Source organism: Spermophilus citellus (genome assembly GCF_964194105.1).
Source record: "Spermophilus citellus genome assembly, chromosome: 4".
Lineage (NCBI taxonomy): Eukaryota > Metazoa > Chordata > Mammalia > Rodentia > Sciuridae > Spermophilus > Spermophilus citellus.
The window spans coordinates 178,409,323-178,434,637 of record NC_138185.1 but is presented as its reverse complement, the minus strand read 5'-3'; the positions used below and the strand labels follow the sequence as shown (position 1 = coordinate 178,434,637).

General features: G+C 36.1%; 1 long non-coding RNA gene across 2 annotated transcripts in view; it reads left to right on the top strand.

The window, feature by feature from the left end:
• The window catches only part of LOC308646895, a 231,916-nt gene extending 208,821 nt beyond the window's left edge, over positions 1-23,095 (top strand). For both annotated transcript variants that reach the window (XR_014021504.1, XR_014021505.1), the window contains exon 3: positions 22,969-23,095. This is a non-coding gene — a long non-coding RNA (uncharacterized lncRNA). The remainder of the gene's footprint in view (positions 1-22,968) is intronic.
• The last annotated feature ends 2,220 nt before the right edge of the window (positions 23,096-25,315 follow it).

The window sequence follows — 25,315 nt, the reverse complement described above, 5'->3', positions numbered from 1 at the left end:
TTGAGGACATTGGAAGTGGAATAATTTGTGTCTATGTTTAATCTTACCAACTGCATTGGAAAGAGCAGGGCAAGGACCAATAGTTTTACTTCTTTGTATTTCTTGTACTGCTTTATTATTCAGGCTTGTACATAGTAGGCACTAAATACATGTGTTTTTTTTTTTCTTGATTGTTAAGTAAACCAGAGTGTGATGCAATGATCCGGAGATAATAAATCTGGGATTCTCAGGTTCTGTCATTGACATAATACACAATGGTTGAACTCACTACTGAAAAAGATATGTCATGTATATTTGCTTCAAGAACATTGTGCTTTTCTGAAAGCAGTAACCAAGAGTTAAAATGTCTCTGTTTTGTTTAAACTAATGAACAAATATGCTTTTGATCATAAATCAGAGTTTAAATTTGTCCCTTAATAATAACATATATTATCACTCTTTTGGAAAATGGATTTTTAATGACTAAGAAGAGTTAAATTTACAAATCAAAATTTTGATCATAATCCTATTAACGGGATACAAATCTAGTGCTCTTAACCTGTTATTGTTGTAATATTTAACTAAATAAACAAATGTATTATGCGTTGCAAATAGTCTGGCTGCCCTCTGAATTTTACTGTTTCAGTGGATTATTTATTTTTTTTACATAAGCACAGCCTTAATTACCTTATGCTTCACTTAGATTTTCAAATCATCTTTGAAAATTTTACCAAGATAGCAATTATACTTTTAATTATTTTTCTAAAAAGAAAATCCTGTTAGTACAGAAAGGGGGAGAGAGGGTGGGGGTAGAGAGAAGGGGAAGGAAGAAGGAGGAGGAGGAGAAAGAGGAAGAGGAAACACTCATGTAAGTATGAATAGGGAGCAATGCTACCCTGGTTTGCACTGTTGCCAACAAAATAGACAATAACTAAATCTTTCATAGATCAAAGTACTGTCTGGTCTCGTTTATGACCTTAACATTTATTGTGGGAACTGAGTAATTGTTGATTTACATCCCAAGAAAAGATGGGAGGTGGTATCTCTTAAAACTGTTGCAGAGGACAATGTGTAAAAGAAATACAAAAATCAGATTTCAGCATAAGAGAAAACATATGCTTTGTTCAATAGTGGACATTTCCATCCTGGAAGGATGTATGTTTTGTTTTACTAGACTTTATTTTCCCAGCAAGATAAGCAGAAAAAAGTATTTTCCAAGACAAAATTTGCAGTAATTCCAGGACCAGAGTTGCGGGCAGGGTTCAGAGGCCTTCAAATGCCCTGTAACACTTGAAGGATAAAGTGTATCTGTTTAGTGTCTATGAACTATTATAAGTTTGCTTACAAGTGACCTCTGTGTTCCCAGATAGTATTTCCCAGGCCATCTTTTCACACAATATCCATAGAAAAGGATTATGTTAAAAAAAAACCTTTAATGTCTCATCCATTTTAACCCTGCCATTATACAAAATGTTCATTGTGTAGTTTTTACCTGAAAAGAAAAAGCAAGAAGTTCTCTTGGATAAAAACTTTAAAATTGTAATATATTTCCAACCTATTTAGAACAAATAATGGAAATACCATATCAGTCTTCTGAAAAGCTCTTGCCTGTGGGATTATGTTTTGCACATCTGGCTCAATCCTTTTTCTATTCCAAGGCACCAATCAGAGATGTTAGGTACTCAGCTGAGATGGCTGAGAGGTGTTCATTGTTCACGGTTACAGTGTTGAGTTCTTACAGATTCGAAAGAACCTAGCTTCTGAGTTCAACTACAAAGAAAAGCAAGATGTTTCTGCAAAAATGAAAAGGTCGAGGAGGTGGTGTACCCAAGAAACCAGTTCAAACAAAAGTAGCAAATGTCTACTTGTCAAACTATTGTGGGGAGAGGAGATGGGATTTTTAAAGAAAGGTCCATTAGTAAAATGTTCACTTTCATAATAAACTGAATTATTATCAAATCATACATTAAGCTCAATGTTAGTCCACAGCTAGAAACATTACAGCCATTTGGGACCACAGACAAACTCTCTGGAGTAATTTTAAACTTAAATTAACATTACCTCTTCAGGAAATTTAACTCTAGCCCATACACAGTGATTATGTGATTGGAACTATTACAGATAAAGACTCAAGTAATACAGCTTTTAATAATTTAAGGAAGACTCAATATGTATTAGGTTCCACTTGAAGGACACCATCTTATGCAGACTATTATGTACATAAATAGTTATGAATTTTGCAAGAATAGTATGTATTTCAAAGGACAAGTTATATTCCACTTAAATTTAAAAAAGAGGAATTGAAGACATGATAGGCAAGCAAGCTAATATTATAAAATAGTACATGTAACTTACATGACTATTCTGCAAAAAAGGATGTCCAAATATTGATGGAAAGTAGGTCTCACTGTGTTCTCTTTGTCTCTATAACCATTGAACAATTAATTAATCTAGCTATAATATCAGTGGCAACATGTCTATTCAAAGTCAATAATTAAATTAAACCTTCTCCTTTACATCCAATGAGCTGCTGTAATTAGCAAACCAAGCAGATGTCTGTATTTTTTTTTTCAAAAGATTCTCAAATCTCCTTATACATATCAACGCTGGTACCTAAAATTAAAACACACACACACACACACACACACACACACACACACACACACAGAGTATTTAATTAAGAAAAACTTCTTGGATACTAATTGGTAAACTAGTACTTCAAGATTTTTCTTTTCTCCCCCTTTACCTTTTAAGGTTTCATTTCTACTTTTTCTTTCCCCAGCTCAGGAATTTGTGCTTTCTAGCTTTTCCCACCTCTCTTATAAAGGTCTTCTCAGAAGAGAATTTTCTTTGATTTTACAGTTTACATAACTGACAAGGCTTCAAGTAGTATTCTTCCAGAAGCAAGATTTTTTAATAAGGACATTGTATCAGAACTTTTGACAGCATTGTCCTTGAAATCACACTTTCTAAGGCAAATGTTTCATAAGTGATTAATAAGTCCTACATCAAAATCATCCAGGAACTTATAAAAATGCATATTCTCTATGCTCTGTTATAGATAGAGATTGTGATTCTGGGTGAATTTTGATGATTCTAACACTAAAGTGAAAACTAATGCTTTAAGTGTTAAGAGCATGGAGTTTGTTATCAGCATACATGGTTCTGCTCTTTTTGTTGTGTAATATGGAGTAAGTCAATCCTCTGATGCACATGATTCTCATGAAGAATGTCAGGATAATGGTTAGGAAAGCCTCTTCTTCAGGGCTGTCCTGATGAGACAGTGTATGTCAAATGCCAAATAAGTCAGAGCTCTTTTAGTTGAGAATGAATGAAAATTCAATAAGTGAAAAAAACTTGAGAAGATCTGGCTTCAGGGTGTGCTTGATCTGCAATTCACTAGAAACTTTTTTTGTTTGGTCTTCATTTCTCATCTCTGACTTTTGCTGTGTTGGCTCTCCTTTTGGACTGGATATTCCTTTGCAATTACAAGAGAGCTGCAGAAATTGCAACATGACATCTTTCCAGGTCCAAATTTAAGAGGAAAGAAGACACACCAGGCTGTCTAATTGACTGTCTGAGATCATTTGGTGAGAGGCACTCCTCCAGGGGCCTCTTACCTTCCTTACATTTTGCTGAGTATGTCAAGAAGGTGAAACCCTGACTGACCATTCTTTACCTGGATGACTTCTCAAGGTTGTGTTCACAGCAAACAATCTTACAAATAAGCCCTGTCTCTTTCAAGGACAGAAAGAAGTCTTGCTCACTCCTTATTATAAAATGGTGATTTTCTCTAAGTCAGTGTCCCTTAAATGGGACACAAACTCATTGCTGCATAGAATCTCTCTACATGAGAATTGGGGGCAAATGAGACAAACACAAATCATGTTGCTTTTTGATTGTTCCATTAGTAATAAAGGTGGGTTTTTTTTTTGTCTCTAACCCAGGAATCTTGTATCTTTCAGCATCTACAAAACAGCAGTAGACTAACTTATTAGTTTGTAAGTAGAATAAGCCAAATTCTAGACTTCAACAGTATTTACTATGAAGGCCTGGGAAATGCAGGTGGTTGGGCCTGAATGCTATAATTCACCCTTGAAACTGAGAGGGTCATCCTCACTCAGAAGTGGGAAGGGGCAGGGTATTTCCTTAGAAGAAAAGTGAATAGAGTTACCCAAAGTAACTGATATGTTGTGTGACAAAAATAAAATAAAATGAGCACTGTCTACAACCATCAGGTATATGTATACCAAGAACTCAATAAATGGAAGATTTTTTAATTTTTTTATTGATTGTTCAAAACATTACATAGCTCATGATATATCATCTTTCATACATTTGACTCAATTGGGTTTTGAACTCCCATTTTTACCCCAAATACAAATTGCAGAATCACATCGGTTACACACTCACATTTTTACATAATGGCATATTAGTGACTGTTGTATTCTGCTACATTCCTATTCCCTACTATCCCTCCTCCCCTCCCCTCCCCTCCCATCTTCCCTCTCTACCTCCTCTGCTGTTGTTCGATTCTGTCCCCTTATTTTTTCCCTCCCCCTTGCCCCTCACAACCTCTTATAATTTTGTGTATCATTGAAGGTCTCCTACCATTTCCATATGCTTTCCCTTCTCTCTCCCTTTCTCTCCCCCCATTCGTCTTTATTTACTGTTAGTCTTTCCCTCATGCTCTTGCTTCCTGTTCTGTTCTTAGTTGCTCTCTTTATATCAAAGAAGACATTTGGCATTTGTTTTTTAGGGATTGGCTAGCTTCACTTAGCATAATCTGCTCTAATGCCATCCATTTCCCTGCAAATTCTATGATTTTGTCATTTCTTAGTGCTGCATAATACTCCATTGTGTATAGATGCCACATTTTTTAATCCATTCATCTATTGAAGGGCATCTAGGTTGGTTCCACAGTCTAGCTATTGTGAATTGTGTCGCTGTAATCATTGATGTGGCAGTATCCCTATAGTGCGCTCTTTTAAGGTCCTCAGGGAATAGTCCGAGAAGGGCGATAGCTGGGTCAAATGGTAGATCCATTCCCAGCTTTCCCAGGAATCTCCATACTGCTTTCCAAATTGGCCTCACCAATTTGCAGTCCCACCAGCAGTGTACAAGTGTACCCTTTTCCCCACATCCTCGCCCACACTTATTGTTGTTTGACTTCATAATGGCTGCCAATCTTACAGGAGTGAGATGGTATCTTAGGGTAGTTTTGATTTGCATTTCTCTGATTGCTAGAGATGGTGAGCATTTTTTCATGTTCTTGTTGATTGATTGTATGTCCTCCTCTGAGAAGTGTCTGTTCAGGTCCTTGGCCCATTTGTTGATTGGGTTATTTGTTATCTTATTGTTTAATTTTTTGAGTTCTTTGTATATTCTGGATATTAGGGCTCTATCTGAGGTGTGAGGGGTAAAAATTTGTTCCCATGATGTAGGCTCTCTATTTACCTCTTTTATTGTTTCTCTTGCTGAGAAAAAACTTTTTATTTTAAGTAAGTCCCATTTGTTTATTCTTGTTATTAACTCTTGGGCTATGGGCGTCCTATTAAGGAATTTGGAGCCCGACTCCACAATATGTAGATAGTAGCCAACTTTTTCTTCTATCAGACGCAGTGTCTCTGATTTGATATCAAGCTCCTTGATCCATTTTGAGTTAACTTTTGTGCATGGCAAGAGAAAGGGATTCAGTTTCATTTTGTTGCATATGGATTTCCAATTTTCCCAGCACCATTTGTTGAAGATGCTATCCTTCCTCCATTGCATGTTTTTAGCCCCTTTATCAAATATAAGATAGTTGTAACTTTGTGGATTAGTCTCTGTGTCCTCTATTCTGTACCATTGGTCCACCTGCCTGTTTTGGTACCAGTACCATGCTGTTTTTGTTACTATTGCTTTGTAGTACAGTTTGAACTCTGGTATCGCTATACTTCCAGATTCACACTGGAAGATATTATTATTATTATTATCATCATCATTATTATTATTACTCATTATTGATATTCATAAGAGGAAGTAGAGAGGTAAGGTGATTCAGGTTTTAAAGTTCTTCTACTTAATCTAGTCACAAATAATTAAGTCAGATTACCTTAAATATATAGGATTTTGCTTCATTTCTTTGCTTATAAGTTATCTGAAAATCAAACAAATATATTTTTATAGACATAATATATTTTTTCTATCATAAAGAATTTGGGAAATTCAAAATGTATCACAAATGTTAAAAGTATTTTGATCTAGAGACTGACAATTTCATATGACCTCATGAAACTTAATCACTCTGTGGTTCAGGTTCTATATCTTCATGATATAATAATTAGACATCAATCTAGATTAGTAACAACTTATTACATTCTCATAAGACTCATGACATTATATAACTAAATTTTTAAAAGACGGTGATAAAGTCATTTTAATGGGCATCTTAATGGGCTTGGTATTAAGCATATAGAAGATGGCAGTGAGGTTAGAAACATATATGAACAAAGTATGAAGTGATATGCAAAAGTTCAGCCGGACCAGGTGTGAAACCACACTTTGTCATCAGCAATCAGGGGGAGGTTTAAGTATGGTTCTAAAAAATAGAAATAAGGTAGCCCACTACAGCAGAGATAGGTACCAATAATTAGCAAAACAATATCCAAATAAGGTTACTTGCATTTTACTATAGTTTATACCTACGTCTGTGCCACATGGTTGGGGCCTAAAATACGTAATGAAGAAAAGATATTCTCATGAATTAGACTGACAGTGTAGTTCCCCTCAGGTTTCATAGAAGTTATAAAAAAAAACTGTCAGTAACCAGGGTTTAAAATATAGCAACAGGGCAGGCAGGGAAGGAAAGAGAATTAACATTTATTCAATATCAACTTTGTGATATATTTGCTAGGTAGGTGCTTTACATGTTATCTCATTTAGCTTTCCCCCAAATTCCTATGAACTAGAAATCTTTATTTTTCTTATGAGATAGAGGAAGAGAGAGAGAGAGAGAGAGAGAGAGAGAGATACACAGAGGTCCAGTATGTAGAGCTATGGGCAGCAGAACCAGGGCTGGTTTGGAAAACACACTTGTTTGCTTCCAAGAACCATGAACCTTCTAGCATATCAGTTAATGTTTTTTTAAATGGCACACAGACTTCATTCCACAAACTGCATAATGTGGTAAAAGTTGTAGTAAAGTTTAAAGTTTTACAAATCGCAGTGATCAAAACCAAAACAAACCACCCTGCTCATGGTCTCTATACCTAAAGGAGAATAACCGGTTACAGATTAAAGAAGCAGCAATATTTCTTATGCAAACAAGATGGCCAAAGAGAACATGAGTTTCACCTCTAAGTCAAATGTACCCTTTTCTCAAGAACTGTATATGACCCATTTAAGGTGATACCATACATGTACCTCCCTCTAAAGAGGGAGGTGCCATGTGCAGTAATTAAGTGCGTTGGATCAGGAATGAGAATGTGTGGTTTGGAATCCTGGCTCTGAAAATTATGGGCTGTGTCCCCATGGGCAGGTTATTTTTTTCACTCAGGCATCATCCCATTTAGTTGACAAAGAGAATAAAAATAATTTCTGCTCCATAAGAGCAAAATGATATATAGGTCCTTTCAGTGTTTTTACACACTTTAGTGCTTCTTTTCATTTATATAAGTATCATACAGAGAGCAACAGTTCATGAACTCTGAAATCCAGAAACAGTTCTCTTTCCACATAAGATATAATAAACATATTCTAATTATTAAGAATTAAATAATTAAGAAACTTAAAATAATTGTCAGATACTGTTACTTAGATGGTCATTCAAAAGGACAAAACTTTGGAGTCTAAAAATATAATTTTAGATGAGCAACATTGATTCAGTCCTATAGACTACTATAAACAGAGTTTGGACATTGGGAACAAGTTTGAATTTCTTCCCCTCTATTTAAACTAATAAATTGTTCTGCTGTAATAGTTGCGTAGAGTACTCGAAGAGCATTAAACTAAATCTTTTTGTCTGGTACTATTCCCAAATAAGAAAGAGGTCATACCATTTATCGGAATGCAAATTAAAAAAAAAATCTACTGAATTATTTTAGTGAACAGAGTCTGCTGAAAGAAAGAGGAGAAACTAAAAAAATACTTCTCAAAGATTGAAAACCTATATTATAAACTGTAAAAAAAAATGTATATTCTTGTAAATTATCTCATTGAATCCACAAGTGGATGGAGGCGAATGTAAAACAAAGAGGTAAATATGCAAAACACAATTTCAAACAGCTGTGGACACTTTAAAGCTGGGGTCTGCCAAGTTCTTCTCTTAAATGAGTGCTGTCTCACCTGCAGCTGCATTGCTCATCTCATTTGCAAACCAAGGATGGATCTATGAGAATAAAGTTGATGATTGCATTGATTTCTCTGCAAGTTTTAATCCTTTCACTATGATAGCATCTTCTCCAAAGTGAGAATCTCTAGAATCATCACAACCAACATTTAGTTACATCCAATTTCAAAATGAAATAGAACTGACTCCACTCCAAATTGAACATGTACTCAAATATCCTTTCATATTTTTTTCTCACAAAAGCCCAGGAGAGATCAAAGGCAAGGTTGTAGCAGGCAAAGTAGTTTCTTACAAAGATGGGGAGCTATGAGGAGGGTGAAATTTTGAGCAGGATTTGCTTGGGCAAAACCTAGTTCTGACTCCAAAGCACAGATGCAGAAACCTGATTTCCCAGTTGTTTTCCAAGTAGTGTATAAATTCTCCAGGGGCTATTGTCTCACTGTCCAGCCCCCAGCTAACACAACTGAAAGGGAGCAGTATGAAGTAGTGAGAAGTGGGATCTGTGGATTTCAGTTGTTCAATATCTAGCTGACTCTGGCTTCAAATCTTCATCTTAGTATTAGTTTATCCATCTGTTAAATGGGGGGAATAATAGTACTTTCATGGAAGGGTTGTTATGAAGATTAAATAAGTTAACATTTGTCAAGTACTCAGAACAATATTTGGCAAATGGTGCATGTTCTAAGTACTCAGCAAAATGTAGTTACATTAAATTTATAGACTCGTTAGGAGTTTTTCCCCCATGAGCATTTCACATGCATATGTAAACTAATTTTTCTAAAGTTATTAATGACTTAAAGGATTTTTTTTATTCCTTGGCGAGTGGGCTCTTTAACAGGAGATAGCAACAGTTCCCTAACCTGGAGGCACATCAATCATACCTGGGGAGTGTTTTAAAAGCATATATTTCTAATGCCTAACTTCAGAAACTCTTGAATATGAAGTCCAGTCTTGGATATTTCCACAGGATTCTGAACAGGCACTTCCACTCATTGGCATTTGGAGGACCTCTACTATGGCTGATTTAAAAGGCTTCCCAAAGGGAAATACTCCATTTTTAGTGAAGGAATATTAGGTGCTGTGATTTGTCTATTGGTTGTGAAGGTTTTTGTTTTGTTTTGTTTTGTTTTTCAATACCAGATCTCCCTCAGCCCTTCAAATTATACCATGCCATAGTCATCTATGACAGCTCTTCTCGGCAGGAATATTGTCTCTAAGCCCTCCTTTACTGGTATCATTTTCAAGGGCAATCAAAAAAATACACATTCTCAAATGCTTTCTCTTTTATATTCTTCCTGCATACACATCTCTTTAAGGGAATCAGACTTCTTCAGTGGGTAAGTTTCTGTGACTTTCCTTTTTCACATCCTCACAACTCCCTCAGGTCTTGGCTCATGCTCCACCAGTTATTTAAAGTTAAATAAAGAGTATATAACATGCTTATCCTTAACCTCTTCCTCTGCATCTTTTTCTTGTCTTCTCATGTGATTATCATATGCAATTTAAAAGTCAAATTTACAGATGATATCCCTGAGCAGTAAGGGATTTTATTTCTTGGATGTGTTAGTTTATCACTGTTATGAGGCCTGAGGAATTTGATTATGACCAGTGGGATTAGTATGGTGGTGATGAAAGGACTATTATTATTTCCATCATCCTTATTATGACCTCCTAGCTGTGCAGCTTCAGTTGAAGCAACTTCAAAGGAGTGGTTTATTAATGTTCAGATGAGAAACCATAGGGTCTCAGTGGATATTTAAGGCCATGATAAAAAGAATGAAGTGGAGGGCTAATGATTTGGAAAAAAATCAAATGACAGATATGACTATAAAGGGAAAGTGTAGGGCCTATATTTAATATATCAGGATAATATTTAGCTTAGGCATAAAAGGAGAGTAGCTCAAAAGCAAATACTAGCTCAAATAAATGTAGTGTCTCATTTCTTTCTTATAAGCTGCATAAAACTAGAAAAAGAAACATCAACCAATAATATGAATAAAACACATTTTGCAAAGAACTCCTCAGGAATAGGAAAACTCTTCTTGTGTTCAAACACTAGAAAAAGAAAACCAATGCTTATGAGCCCAATTTCATTTAATAAATCTTATAGGTTTTAGTAACACACATAAAGTATTTTTAGTACTGGGAACAGTTTCTCTTTTTCTAAAAGTTGCACATCTTTACTACCATTTACTATTATGTTTCTCACCATTTGAAAGTTACTTCCAGGTCAGGAACCATATATTTTAGTATTTTATGCATCAGATGAAAAACTTAAAAAAATAATCTTAAGGATAAAAGATTAGCAATTATAACTCTATAACTATCTTGATTCTGAATCTCTATTTCAATTGCTTCTCACACACTATATTTATTTTACAAACTTCAAATACTTTAGATAGCAAATTTGCAATTGTGGATTCCTCCTATTCTTGCTTGAAAGGATTGTACCCTTTGATTTCATCATTGGAGTGATGTACTATTTGTGGATTAAAGTTAAATGAGTAATATTGGTCAAGAAAATTTTTCACAACAGAAGGGTCATGAGAAAAATTTCCTTAAAAATCTGTTTTGCTTGTTCCTTGAGACTTGCCTTTTGTGAATCCATCATGAGTCCTTATCCATATTGGCCAGGAACGCCCAGTCTTTGTTCTCAGGGGTGGAATATCATTTGTTCTTGTTTATAGTATAGATAAACAACCTCACAGTCAGCAATTTTTGGCATGAAAACCAGAAGACATGGAGAAATCTTAATTTATTTCTCATGCTTAGATTTGGCAGCACTGGGTGATATTACATGTCTTAAGCAAACTCCTTACATGATCTGATTTTTATAAGTTCAGAGGAGTTGTCATATTATTATAAAAATTCCTTAAATTTTAATTGGACAACCAACGATTCAGAACTTTTTCACTTGACTTACTCTTTGGTTAAAAAACAACTGAATTAAAAATCTACCTAAATTTCCTAAGTTATCGCTTTTAGAATTTATTTTCTGCCTCACTATCCAAAGATAAAGAAAAGGATTAATCAAAATTATGGATGAAATAACTAGCATAATTTATGGAAAATATGGTGATTCTTTCTTGTGCTAAAATGTCATAAAGTGTAATTTAGAATCGCATTTAAATGTCTTAATACATTTAAGTTTAAATCTTAACATTTAAGTTTAAATCTGAGGTAGAAAAAAATCATTCTTGTGGCAAATTTGTCTATTTTTTAGACAAATTTAATTAGGAACTCCCCCTTTTAAATAAGCTATCATAATTGACTTTGAAAAGATCTTTTTAAAGGATGCATCTTGACCTATACAGAATAAGTACTATAGTTCCTAAGTTAATATTTTATTTTTTAAATTGGTAATATTATTTATTTATTAGTGTATTATACTTACATATAATATTGGAGTTCCTAGGTTAGTGTTTTGCATTAGAAGTTGAAATAAATCCAATGGTTTCTAAAAATTTATTTAGATAATTTCTAGATACTTGAGTTCAAATTTAAAAGAAAATCTGATTTTGTGAATAAGTGGAGAAATTTTTATGCACATGATATCAATATGAAGATACAATGAAGATAGTTGTTAGTGATCGAATAATACGTGTTAATACGTGAATCAATATTAATTATCTCACGCACGAAATAGTTTGAATTGCCAACATCCCAGAACAAGACAGACAAATTCTCTACTTTCATGAAGTTTATATTGTAGTGGGGTGAGGCAGAAAATAAACAAGTAAATTCAAATATATTAACAGCTATAATGACAATAAAACAAGATGATGTGAAATGGTGCTTCCAGGAGACTAAGGATGAGTTGTTAGAAAATGCCCTTCTGAGAAGGCGATGTTTGTTGGACTTGAATGACACATAGGAGATCACCCTGATAACATGGGAGGGTAAGGGCATTCCCAGGTGAGGATCCAACATGAGCATGATGTAGTTCTGAGACTGAGCAGAAGAGGATGAGCCAGGAAAAGAGAAATGGCCAGCAAGGAAGGAGAAAATCAAGAGAGGAAAGTGTGTGTGTGTGTGTGTGTGTGTGTGTGTGTGTGTGTGTATGTGTGTGTATATACACACACATACATACATATACATTCCTATAAAACTATGTCAAATGCAAATGAAAAATCTGGCAAGTGAAGGGCAGTCAAGTGACCAGTAAATTGTCAGAATGCAGATTATGCTCACCTAATGCTGCACAGTTTCAGAAGAGCAGAAGGGCAAAGAGGGGCTGAAATGATCTGAGAGAAGAGCAGATGGAGATAATGGAGATAGCAACATTGTCAACACTTTTGAGAAGTTTTTCTCCAAAAGAAGCTGAGAAAACAGGCAGGAGCCAAAGGAAGGAATAAGAGAATATGTTTATGTTGGTGGAAATAATTCAGTAGAGAGGGGTATCTAGCTGATGAGAAGGAATATTCCAGGATGAGCATGCTAAAGTAGGAAAGACATAGGTTCCAGAGCATGCGTCCAGGTGCTGGCTTTGGTTGGAGCAGGGATGCATCATTTCCTATAGTGGGAAGGGTGAGACACTGAGGGCCCAGAGGGTTATTTGCATCTTGGGATGAAGGTTGGCAGTTTGAAGAGATGAAAACTGTGATATAATCTCATTTTGGAGAGTAGGAGTAGGAAGTGAGCGTTTATATTAAAGTATAATGATGACTGAGCAGTACTGAATACTCAGGTAGGATTTGTGACTGAGTTTAATGTGGTTCAGTGAAGAGAAGTTCCTGCTTTTCTCCAAGACTTATCCCGCTCTCCATGTGGAATAAGTGACCATGGGAAAATCAGAGTTTTGGGTGGTAGGGAGAATAAAGAAAAAGAAAAGCAAGAGAGTTAACTATTTTTTTCTTTCTTTTTGAAGTATGTAGTTGTAATGATGTAATATGCAAATGTTCCAGCTAAATAAGGAAAAATTGAGGAGAACATGAATAATGTGCAAGAGTAAAGATTGATGATTTTGAGTACTTGAGGAGATAAAAGCACAGCTGGTATGGGAATGAGACAGAAAGATGGGCAGTTAGGCTGAACAATCAGACCTCAAAATTGGAAGAACAGTAGGGTTCTCAGTGATACCAAGATTAAGGATGCACCCTGGGAGTGGGTAGCTGTTGTAGGATGGGAAAAGCGATTCTAAAGAACTATGGTGTGAACATTTTTCCCCATATCCTTACCTCATACATTGCTGGTGGGACTGCAAATTGGTGCAACCACTATGGAAAGCAGTATGGAGATTCTTTTGAAAACTTGGAATGGAACCACCATTTGACCCAGTTATCCCACTCCTCTGTTTATACCCAAAGAACTTCAAATGAGCATATTATAGTGATGCAGCCACATCAATGTTTATAGCAGCTCAATTTAAAGTAGTCAAGCTATGGAAACAACCTACGTGCCCTTCAATAGATGAATGGATAAAGAAAATTCGATATATATCCACAATTGAATATCACTCAACTATAAAGAAGAATGAAATTATAGCATTTGCCAGAGAATATCATGCTAAGTGAAATAAGCCAATTGCCAAAAACCAAAGGCCAAATATTTCTGATATGTGGATGCTAACACACAGCAAGGAAGGGTTTGGAGGGGAAGAATAGAAATACTTTGGATTAGACAAAGGGGAATAAAGGGAAGGGAGAGGGATGGGAATAGGAAAGACAGTAGAATGAATTGAACATTACTTTCCTATGCTCATATACAAATACACGACCAGCAAAACTCCATATCATGTACAACCACAAGAATGGGAGCCTAATTAAAATAAGTTATACTCCATGTATGTATAATATGTCAAAATACATTCAACTGTCACATATATCTAAAAAGAACAAATTAAAAAGAACATTACATTTAAGAGTTTGCTAATCTGATTTATACCTATTAAATATTTCAGATATGTGGTATATAGACTTCATGCTTTAGATCTCATGCATATTAGAGAAAGTCTAATTTTGTTGGAGAAATTCTAATATTTGTGAGTAATATGGAGTCGCTGATGCCAACTTTTAGCACTGACTATCCTGAATTTTCTTATTGTTATTTTAAATAACAAATTCATTAACATTGTGTTTTGTATTTGTTGATGATCTCTATATACACATCATATATAAGAGCTTTTATACTAATAAACTTGCACATTGGTCTCAAAGAAAGAAAGAACTGTGGGACCAGGGCATTGGAAGAGTTCTTCATAAGAAAGACAGAAATAGTGCAGCAAAGACAATAGAGATTTATATACTGAAATCTTCTGTGAACAGCGAAGGAACTAGTAGCTTATTAGATGCTAGCTACAAAAAGGTAATATATTCTGATATGAACTTCAAAGAAATCTGAGCATTTTAAGGAGATATGATACAGATTCACAAAGACAACAGACTCCAGCATCACTTTCAAACCTGAGGACAAAATGGTTCTCTTTTCAACCAAACAAATGGTATTTCATGTACACCCCAAAATCTATTCCACTGACTACCATAGCTAGAAAGGGATAGCACTTCATTTGAATTTTACCACTTGTCTCATTTTTATTCTATTACATAAAGATATTTAACCTTACTCAAAGATATTTCTCCTTACTCTGGAGAACAATTAACTATTATATATAAAGTATTTGAGATTATAATACATTCAAATCCATTATTCTTTTTAAGATTTGCCTTGCATGAAATAAACTTTGACATCTTAGAGTAATGCATTGTAGGGATAAAGAATTGTGACATAATGATAAGAAAAGATAAGACTAGAAAGAAACTATGGTATATTCTCATAGGTAATAAGAATTCATGCTTACAGTTTTTCTTCTCAAACTGCAAACATAACAATTTAACTCTAAAGAACTGATCTTCACTTTGGCTGAGTGAAGAAAGTAATGCAAAATAATCAGCATTTCTCGGGTACAATTTATAGGAGCAACTCATAAGACACACTTTTTCCAGGTCTTTTGACAAATATGTTGGCTCTGTTGACATCCATGATAGATCCGTCTCCATTTGTCTTTTTTTAATAGTGTATCTCATAAGCAGGATGAGCAGAAAACATATTATACAACACAACTGTTTGTTTTTTCATTTTGCGTTCATGATGACTTGAGTCACAGATGACATATGATCCAAACCAGTGATATATGTCTGTACCTGACAGAGGGCATTTTTCATCTTGGGAGTCTGGGTTGCAGCTTTAGCAGCAGGTGCTGTGAATCTCAGTGAAGCAAAACAAGCTCCTAAACTCACTTCTCAGCTCAGACATAGGGCAATGTGTTTCATAGGACCAGAAATAAAGGGGGAAAGTTTGCTTTTTTCTATTTTCTAAAATAAATCTCTAAGTCATGGAAGTCTTCAGCTTAGTTTTAGACTCTACAAGCTTGGTTACACCTTTCAATGTGGTGTTTTTGTTTTGATTGGAGCCCATCTTTCTCACCCTGGGTCCCTTCCCTTTTCTCAGCATACCATTGATTCTACCATATTCCAGCCGTGTGGGAGCAATTCCTGTGCACACTTCTACACTGTTCCTGCTGCTTCTAATTTTACCTTCTTCAGTCACCTGGAACCTTCCAAGGCCTCCTTCAAGATTAACTAAAGCACCGGCTTCTTTGTGAAATTTTTTTACTCCACCCTATTTCCCCACAGTCTGTCGTTATCTCTCCTTACTTTCTCTGTGTGTCTGAATATACATTTTTTTTTTTACTGTTCAGATGGCCATACAATGTACTGTCCAAATCAGGGCATTTTTGAGGCTAAAGAGGTACAATGTTAATAATTATGCTCAGACACCAGACATAAACAATGACAGTTCTAGCTAACCAAGATGTGTGGTCATTCTAATTATAATATTTATGGGATCACATTACAGAAGCATCCCCCTCCTGGAACCAGGCTGGAAGGAACAAGACTGAGTTTTATAGCTCATGAAGTGGCCATTGGTATCTAAATATTTAGTTTACAGTTTCCGCTTTGCTGTTCCTGCCTTCTCCTAAAGATTTCTTCAGGGAATCACCCTACTTTGCTTGTTGCTTCAAATCTCTGTGCATGTGTTCTGGATGGAACTAAATCTACTCCCTTTTATCTGATTTAAGTACGACTCAGGTTCCACTGGTCAAAGCACCACAATTCCTTGGCCAAATCCTTAGTTCAAATCTGCCCATGTTGGTTTAACCACAGCCAATCTTGTGGATTTTGTTCAAACCATGGAGGAACAGCCCAGTTTTAATTTTAGTTGCTATACTGTAAACCTGAAACTGCCAGGGAACCTCTCACCTCCAAGAAGAGATGTTCTGTATTGAAAAATACAGAGCCAAGACATGGATACACCAAAAGGTCACCGGAATCCACCCCGACCCTCTCACCCCCCAACACTTGCCTGTATCGAGAAATTTTTTTTTAAACTGTGCATTTCTGAGGTGCATGAACTCAAAAATTATGCTTTTTGTAAGGTCAGTTTGAGTTGTGTTTCTTTCCTTTACAAGAAAATAATTTCCTGGCTGATGAGTCCTGGGTCACAGAAGTTACTGGATAAAGAATGGTCGAAAAAGTTAAGTCAATGGATCAAGAAGTTACCCTTGAGAAGCCTAAGGTCTGTGGCTGATGGCAGTAGCTCTCCCACCTGCAATTCTCTAAAGCCCATGTCCAAGTTGCCTCCAGTCATTCAAGAATGCTCTGCCCTATCACTGGTTTCCTTCAAGGGGAGCTACTGGGGCAATCGGCACAGGCCCTGGTTTCCATTTGCTTCTTTGCTTTTCTATTTCTTGTTAGTGACTGGGTAGTAATTTATGAAAAGCTAGTGAGGTAATAGGAGGTGTTACTTTCAACTGATGCCTACAGAAGTTATTGGAGGTATGAAATGTGCCATCTAGACAAAAGCCATCTTGTTCATTTCCCATTACCAAGATTGAGGGACTTTGACTCTAAGGAACTGAGACCAACAAGCAATTTACACTGCAAATTAGATCTAAATTACCCAATAACTATTTCCTCTAAGAGTTCTTCTATAAACATATACAGAAAGAAAAAATATTTTAGGGGTCTCAGACACCAAAGCCTATGAAACACTTTTAGGTTAGGGAGGGGTAGATATTGTCATAATTACTAATAGTCCCTGCCTGGGATAAAATCTCACCAAAGAGGCCTCGCTGTGCTTAATACCTGGGGGAGCACAAATCAGTTCACTTGTTAGTCCATCATTCCTCTTTAGATTCGGGGAGAAATTAACTGGAGTGGAACTTCCTGCCAAAATGACTTAAGAGTATAGATTTCAAAGTATTCTTTTGAAGGCAGGAAGGGAGTGGAGCATAAAGAATGCAATTTTGATGAAACAAGTGTATATTTGGAATCATTGTATTTGGGGAATCGGATTAAAATTCACCTTTTCTATTCCCCTGAACTAAATAGTAAATGGTATTAATATTAATTAATATATAAAATGATAGCTTAATATTATCCCACCCAACCACCCATTATTTAATGAGTAATTGGACCCACTTTGGCATATCTCAGGAATCACATTACACAGGACTTAAGGACTCTTCTTCCCCCTTCTTCCACCTGAATAGCTTAACTTACTTCATAGAGTATTGATTCTCTATTCCACAGACCCATTCTCTGTGTAGCTGAGTAATTTTTAACATCATAAATTAGACCATGTAATTCCCTAGGTTAAAATTCCTTACTGAATTTTCATTAACTTAAAATAAAACAAAAAATTTAAATAGAACTACCATCAGATCCAATGACAATAATTTTTGCATATTTATTTAAAAGAATTGAAATCACAATCTCCAAGATATATTGGCATTCCTATGTTCATTGTAGAACTGTTCATAACAGCTAAGATGTGATAACAATCTGAATGTCCATCTCCGATGAATACACTTAAATATGTGGCAGATACATACAGTAAAATACCATTCAGCCATATAAAAGAAGTTCTGCAATATGTGACATGGGTGAACCTGAAAACATTATGCCAAGTTAAATTATCCAGTCACTGAAGGATAGATAACTGCTTGATACTACTTATATGATGTATCCGAAAAAGTCAAATTCATAGAAACAAAGAGTAAAGGGACCAGAGGTAGAAAGTTAAGAATCAATGGGCTTCAAGTTTCAGTTAAAAAGATAAATATGTGCTAGGGATCTGCTGTACAACATTGTACATACGGCCAACAGTAATATATTGTGCACTTTAAAATGAATTAAGAGAAAAAAAATAAATAAATAAAATGAATTAAGAGGATAAAGCTCATGTTTATAAGTTCTTACCACAGTAAAAGAAAATTAAGAAAAAAATTCACACTTGTGGAACATTCTATAATGCCCTGTCTGGTCCCTCTATGTTCAGCTCATATTAACCTTATCCTCAGTCACTAAATTCCAGCTAGGTTTTTTTTTTAAGGTCTCAGATATTCTGTGTTTATTTCAACCTCAGGGCATTGGAACATGTTATTCCTTTGTCTGAAGGGCTATTCCCTCCTCTCCACCCAACTTTCCTATACAATTTTCTTGCTTTAAAGCATTTGGTAACAGCAGATTAGTGCACTTGTTTATTGTGTCTCTCCTCAGTAGAGTGCAAGATATAGGAAGAAAGGTGGGGATCTGATCTATATCATAGGCCACTCTGACCCCTGTCACAGGGGTGATACTGGATGAATATTTGTGGAGATAGAAGAGAATCCCATGGATGGCACAGAGTTCACACCCCACTTCACTGAAGACCACTCTCCCTATTCCCAGTGACGGTCATGTGACCCTTAAGAGTGGCATCCTCTCTTCACCAGTCCTGGGCACTGGATATTCAGAAGCCCCCCCCCCAAAAAAAAAAGCTCTTTAAAAATCATAAATATTAGGGCTAGCACGTACACTGGAGATACAAGTTTACAGACGGGAGAGCCCAAGGCTCATGAAGCTTAAGTGGCTTATATCTGGAAAGATGGCTTCTTCCCTCCTGCTCTAAGTTCCTTGATGACAGAATGTTCTCAGAGCCATCAAGGGCTTTTCTCCTTTATTTAACCCTTGGAGTTAGAATGAGTGAGATGATTAATGAGTCAGGGAGATGAGCTAGGTATGTGGGTTCTGCTCTCAGTCACTCTTTGTATTTGGGATCTGCCACAGGACATATACATTTGGCACTGCTCTTTCTTGCCCTAAGCCTCCTTACCATGTTAGGCTGTCTAATTGTCCAACTGGGGGAGTGTGGTAGGTTTCCACATCTGGATTTAGGTACATGCCGGGCCAGGATGTCTGCACACATGTTTTGCTTTTTCAGCTTTTACCAGTTTTGCCTGTGTTCATTGGTTTCATAACCTGTTGAAGTTAGTTCCCCTGTATCCGAACACCAAAGCCCCACAGTTGACCCATGGCAGAGTTAGGGAGCAGGATGCAAGTTTTCCCAAGCTCTAGCTCTGATTTCCAGTGAGTGATACTCATACCTCAGGCAGATCCATGACAGCTCCCTTCTCAGCATCCCATGAAGTCTCCACTACACTCGGCACCCCACAACCCAGCCCTCAAAGGAAAAGACTGCCCCAATCCATGATTTTCCCAGGCTGATTTTAGTTAAAGACATATTTTCACCATGAACATGTCTTGAAGCTAATGAGGTAAATGTTTATAAAGTCAATTTAATAGGAAAACTTGTATAATGATCAGACTAATGAGATAAATGTAGATGTCTCATCATAAGTCAGTCAGGTTATGAATATATATTTTATCATCAACATGTTTAACTTTGCTTTTCCAAAATTGTTTTGTCAATTCTATATTTTTTGTTTTATATTACTTTGCCTTATGCAGCCCCTTTAAGCTATTATTTCATTTGATATTTATCTGAACATGAGATTAGAATATTAACCTTCTTCTAGTTGATACATATTTCAGTTAATTATTGACATACGTAAGAATTATATTCTGCTCTATTATTGCTCCAACTTAATTCTTATAATATTTGGAATGAACTAGTAAGTGGGCTTTTCTATGTTTAAGTAAAACATTTAAAAAAATTATCGGGTATGAGTATGACCTTGCTCATTGGAACCAGTGCCTTTCCTGGTTGTTCTGGAAACAGGAGGAGAAAATCATTTAACAATGAAAAAGTAATGAACACATTTCTTTATCAAGAAGCTTGACAGTTTTCTTGTTACAACTTAAGAGCAAAAAAAAAAAAACAATAATAAAAATATAAATAAACTTAAGGAGCAAGCAAACAAAAATGTCTCTTCTGTAGTCATGCTCTTTTTCTCTGCGAAGTCCTACATCTGGAAGAACAGTGGATCAATGGACATTTTAGCTGAAGTATCATCTCCTCTTCCATTTGGAGACTGGGCTTCTAAATGTGTGTGTGTGTGTGTGTGTGTGTGTGTGTGTGTGTGTGTGTGAAGTGGTGTATGAACTCGGGCTTGAGATTGTGTGCTATATTATAGAGGTTCTTGAGTCTCCGGTATAGTCAGACATAGAATTTGATTTCTTATATTTTTGTTTTTTCTATTATCAAACAGCCAATGAGAATATACAAAGAACACCCTTGAGATGTAGGAATATGCTAAATCTTGAAGAAACTACAAAAAAATGGTTTCTGTCTTACTTCTTACTAGTTCAAAGTCTATCAGTGTATTGGAGATGAACAGATCTGTCTTTTTATCTATCATCTATCTATCTATCTATCTATCTATCTATCTATCTATCTATTTATTTAGTCTGGTTTGTGCCACAGCACCATTCGCTCACCTAAGTCCTAACTCCAGTCAAGATCATTGTCTCTGTTGATTCTTCCTGTCTTGATTGGAGCATAGGCTAATCTACTGAAGGAGACATCTAGACACAGAGACAAATAAAAGTTTGTTTCTTTCACACCCAATAACCTGGAGGTGGGAGTTGCAGGCTCAAGCCTTGGCTGTGCTCCACAAAAATCATTCAGGGACTCAAGACTCCTTTCATCTCATGCTTCTACTGTCCCCAGTGGGTGGAGCAGTCTCATTTTTATAGTCAAAGTTGGATCAAAGCAGCTCATATATTTTGGCCTTCATAAAGTAGTGATTGCATCTCTGATATGCAATTCCATTTTATATAATGGTATTTACCAATATCCAGTTATTTCCCATTGATGAGCACACAGAGGGTTATGCTTCATCGTTCTCATGGTTAGGCATGGATATGTGATGAATTTTGAGCCAATGGCCCTTGATTCACTTCTGTGCTGAAGTTTTAGTTGCTGGGACTTGACTTTCCAGTTCTTGCTTTCCTTGCCATGGTAACTATAAAATACAGGTTGACAGTGAGGTGCTACAAGATCTAAACTACTTATAACAATACATAGAAGACAGCTACCACAGAAAGTCACCTAGGCTTGCAGGAGACTTTTGTGAGCAAGAAATACATTTTTTTCTGTTTATGCCACAACATAAGCTAGCCTACCTTATTACAGCAAACAAATGTGAAAGTTCTAAACATTAGTTCTACCCATGTTTTAGCCCCAAGAACAATCATCTGGATACTCCTGATTCAAGGGCTGGCTGGGCTGTTTCTACTCCATTACAGTTGAAACAGAGGAGGTCAGATAGTGGCAGCTGGGGAACCTGCCCCACTTCCTTGCTCAGTGTTGCACTTGCTTGCTCTCATCCATTTTTCAGTCTGGGCACATCTCATCCTTTGAAGTACAGCCTTTTGCAAACTCCTTAACTCACTCCTAAGTTCTGATTGTTCAATATTTATAACTATTTATTATGTGTATTCATTTGAAAGGGTTATGGACTACCCACTCACCTGCAGGCATTGTGCTAGACAGCATGTATACAGCAATGACATGATTTCCAACCTCTACACCTTGCAGCTTCCATCTGCCTAACATAATGTCCTACCCAGATTACCTAGCTGATGAAAAATGCTTGATTGGATATATGGAAGTCAGCAATGTGTCAGCAGATAATTAAATATTAAGTGTCAAGGCACTATTGGCAGATAATGGTAGGGAAAAATCTGAAGATATAAATGCTTGAGGGCAAGGATCATATTTGTCTTTGGCCCTGTCTTATCTCCTGTACTGATCTTTAAGCATGGCACAAAGTATATGCTTAACAATATTTGCTGTTTGGCTGAGGATGGTCAGATTAACCAGGGAAGTCCTCATAAAAGATCTGAATAGGCAAGAGAAGACAGAGGACTTCTAGGGTAAAGAACCATGAGGCGGGGAACTGGACAGAAGGGATAGTGTACTACAAGGAATCTTGGAACATAAGTTTGAACAAGTATATAGGGTGGGATTCGATTTTTCATAGATTTCCAGGTCTTCATTTTCTGAAAAGGAGAAGTGTAAAGCTACTCTGAAAAAAATGGTGGTACTGAGATTAAAACAGTTTTCCAAGTAGATTGGGGTATAAATATTGGAGTATAGAAAATTACTAAGTCAATATGATGGTAATGAAAGCCTAGAAGGGGTTGTAATGGTGTACCTGGGTAGAAAAGGGACAATCTAATGAACATTTCCAAAAGAGGATTAATAGGAATTAGTGATGTAGAGTATAAAGATTAAAGGGAAAAATTGGTTGGAAAAGAGCAATTGTGGAATCCAGCTTGGAATTGTGAAATGAGAGTTGTATCAATAAAGTGATAAGCATGCTTTACAAGAGGAACCTGTGACGAGTTTAATTTGAGTCATGTCCTATTTGCCAGGCAGGAGGATGCCCATATAGGGATGCTGAGCAGGCAGCTAAGCCCTGGAGAGTTGATACTGAAGACATGAAGCAGATATGAAGATAGAGCCTTGGAAGTCACATTCTATGGACATGCAAGCCCTCCACAAACCTCTGCTCAACTTTAATGTTTTCCAGCCCATGCAAAAGTAAATACAACCAGTCCTCAATACAATTGTGAAGGGTTTTTACCTTTTGTGTGCTTTCTCTTTGTTGGCAGAGCCCCTGGACCACCAACAAAGGAAGAGGAAGATACCAGATCATCTGGAGGAAGAATAGGGTAGACGGTGGCTGAGAGATAGAGAGTGATAGAAAAAGTGCATCCCAGAAAAAATGGCATGACTGGGAGGCATAGAGTCCTAGAGGGCACACAGGCAACTTCTTTAGCAATAAGGAAGTAAAAGATGAATGTGTGTGTGTGTGTGTGTGTATCTTTGTGTACACATGTGTATATACACAATCAAATGCATATAAATTCAGAAAAAGAGCAAAACATGTTTTTCCTCAACCAGCTCTGCCCCTTAAGTTTCAAATCACCTGCTATTCCTGTATTTATTTAATAAGGACTTTCTGAGTACCACTTATGTGTCAGACACAGGAAAAGTCCTAGGGTGACCATGGTCTCTGCCCTTACAGGATCCATGTTTTAAAGTAGATACATACAAAGTAATTATCAAATTATGTGAAGTATAATGTGTAGAACTATGTGCTTTGGGTTCTCCCCAAAGTAAGACGGTTTAGGTAGAGATCTGCAGAACAAGAAGTATTTTAGATCAGTTGTACTTTGACAGTAGCTCATTTGGGAAGATACTAGCCTGATGGCCTGAAGACAAGGGCCTGACCATGAATGACCAATGTTCATAGTAATTTCCATTTCACCTGCCACCCAGTTCTGTCACTAGTTCAAATGTCAAACTAGATGGGGATAGATGACTATTTTCAGCTTTGGAGACTTGGAATTGCCCATCCTGCATTTTCATTTACTTTCAATTTTAGTCTGTAGGTCTGTCCTTGGATTTAAGAAATAGGGGAAATAAGGATGGCAGAAAGATGTTTTTACAAGTGGGATGTCAAGAAGAAAATGATAGTGGAAGTTTGGGGTAAGGGCAAAAGATGATGCATAAGTAAATTGTTTTTATTCAATTTGTATTTTTTTTCTTTTTCCTATTCATTGGATTAAAACTTAATCCAGTGGTAGAGCCAGGATTGGTGTTGTAGAATCCTAGTTCTACAGATTCTCAAGTAGAGAAGCCAGTGTGCCCAGGGATCCTTGTTCTCCTTAAGATTGTTATAGGATTGAGATTTTCCTGTGGGTTAAGCACCACTAGGAACAATTTTATCCCCAAAACAGAGTCTGCTTCCATATGTCCTTCTGTTTAGGGTTCATTCACTATCAGCCTTGTATTAATCCCACCTTTACTTCCCCAAACAATGGCTCCTAACAAATCCTTTTTTTAAAAAATTGTAGAATTTCTGCTGCTTTGAGCTGTGAGTATATATGACACTGGTCTTTAGAGGGGAGGATGTGGGGCAGGGCGGGTGGAGGGGGTGGTGTGGGAAGGATATTGGGAGAAAAAGAATCCATCTGTATTTCTTTTTTATAAATGTCTTTATAAGAAAAAAGATGATCTGAGGAGAAAGAATATCTCAGTTTTTAACCATGTGGGAGGGTAGGTGTGGGTGCACAGAAAGTTAGACATTCAGGAATATAGAGAAATAACTTTGTTTCATACTTTTTCATACTATATATACACACATATACATATATTATATGTATACATATTAACACTTATTTGTCAATTAAAAATAAATTCTCTGATTAAAGTTTTAAAAGGTAGTATGATGGTGTACAAGTGAAGGCTTTAATATCTGATAGCTATATATATATGTATATATATACATATATACACACACACACACACATATCTATCTATCTATCTATATATTATGAAGGGAAAAACCACATAGGTTATCCAAGAGAACTTTTAGTAATAATATATAATATAGTTACTACATTATTTTAAAGATTTAAAACAATTAAAACTTTTTTCAGTGTAAATATTAATAGTCATTTCAACAAATTAATTTTCATTTCTAATTATAATTTAGTTGGAAAACATCTGTTGATAGCAAGTGATATGAAAGTAATTTATTTTTTACAAAATGTGTATGGCATAGTCCCTGACTACAACAGCACAAATGTGGTAGAGAGAATTAAATAAAGTTAAAATGGATTTTGAAGAATTGGTTTGGGTTTAAGGTAACTAGGAACAATGTCCTGAAAGAGGTAGCCTTTAAACTGAGATTTTTTTTTTTTTTTGCGGGGG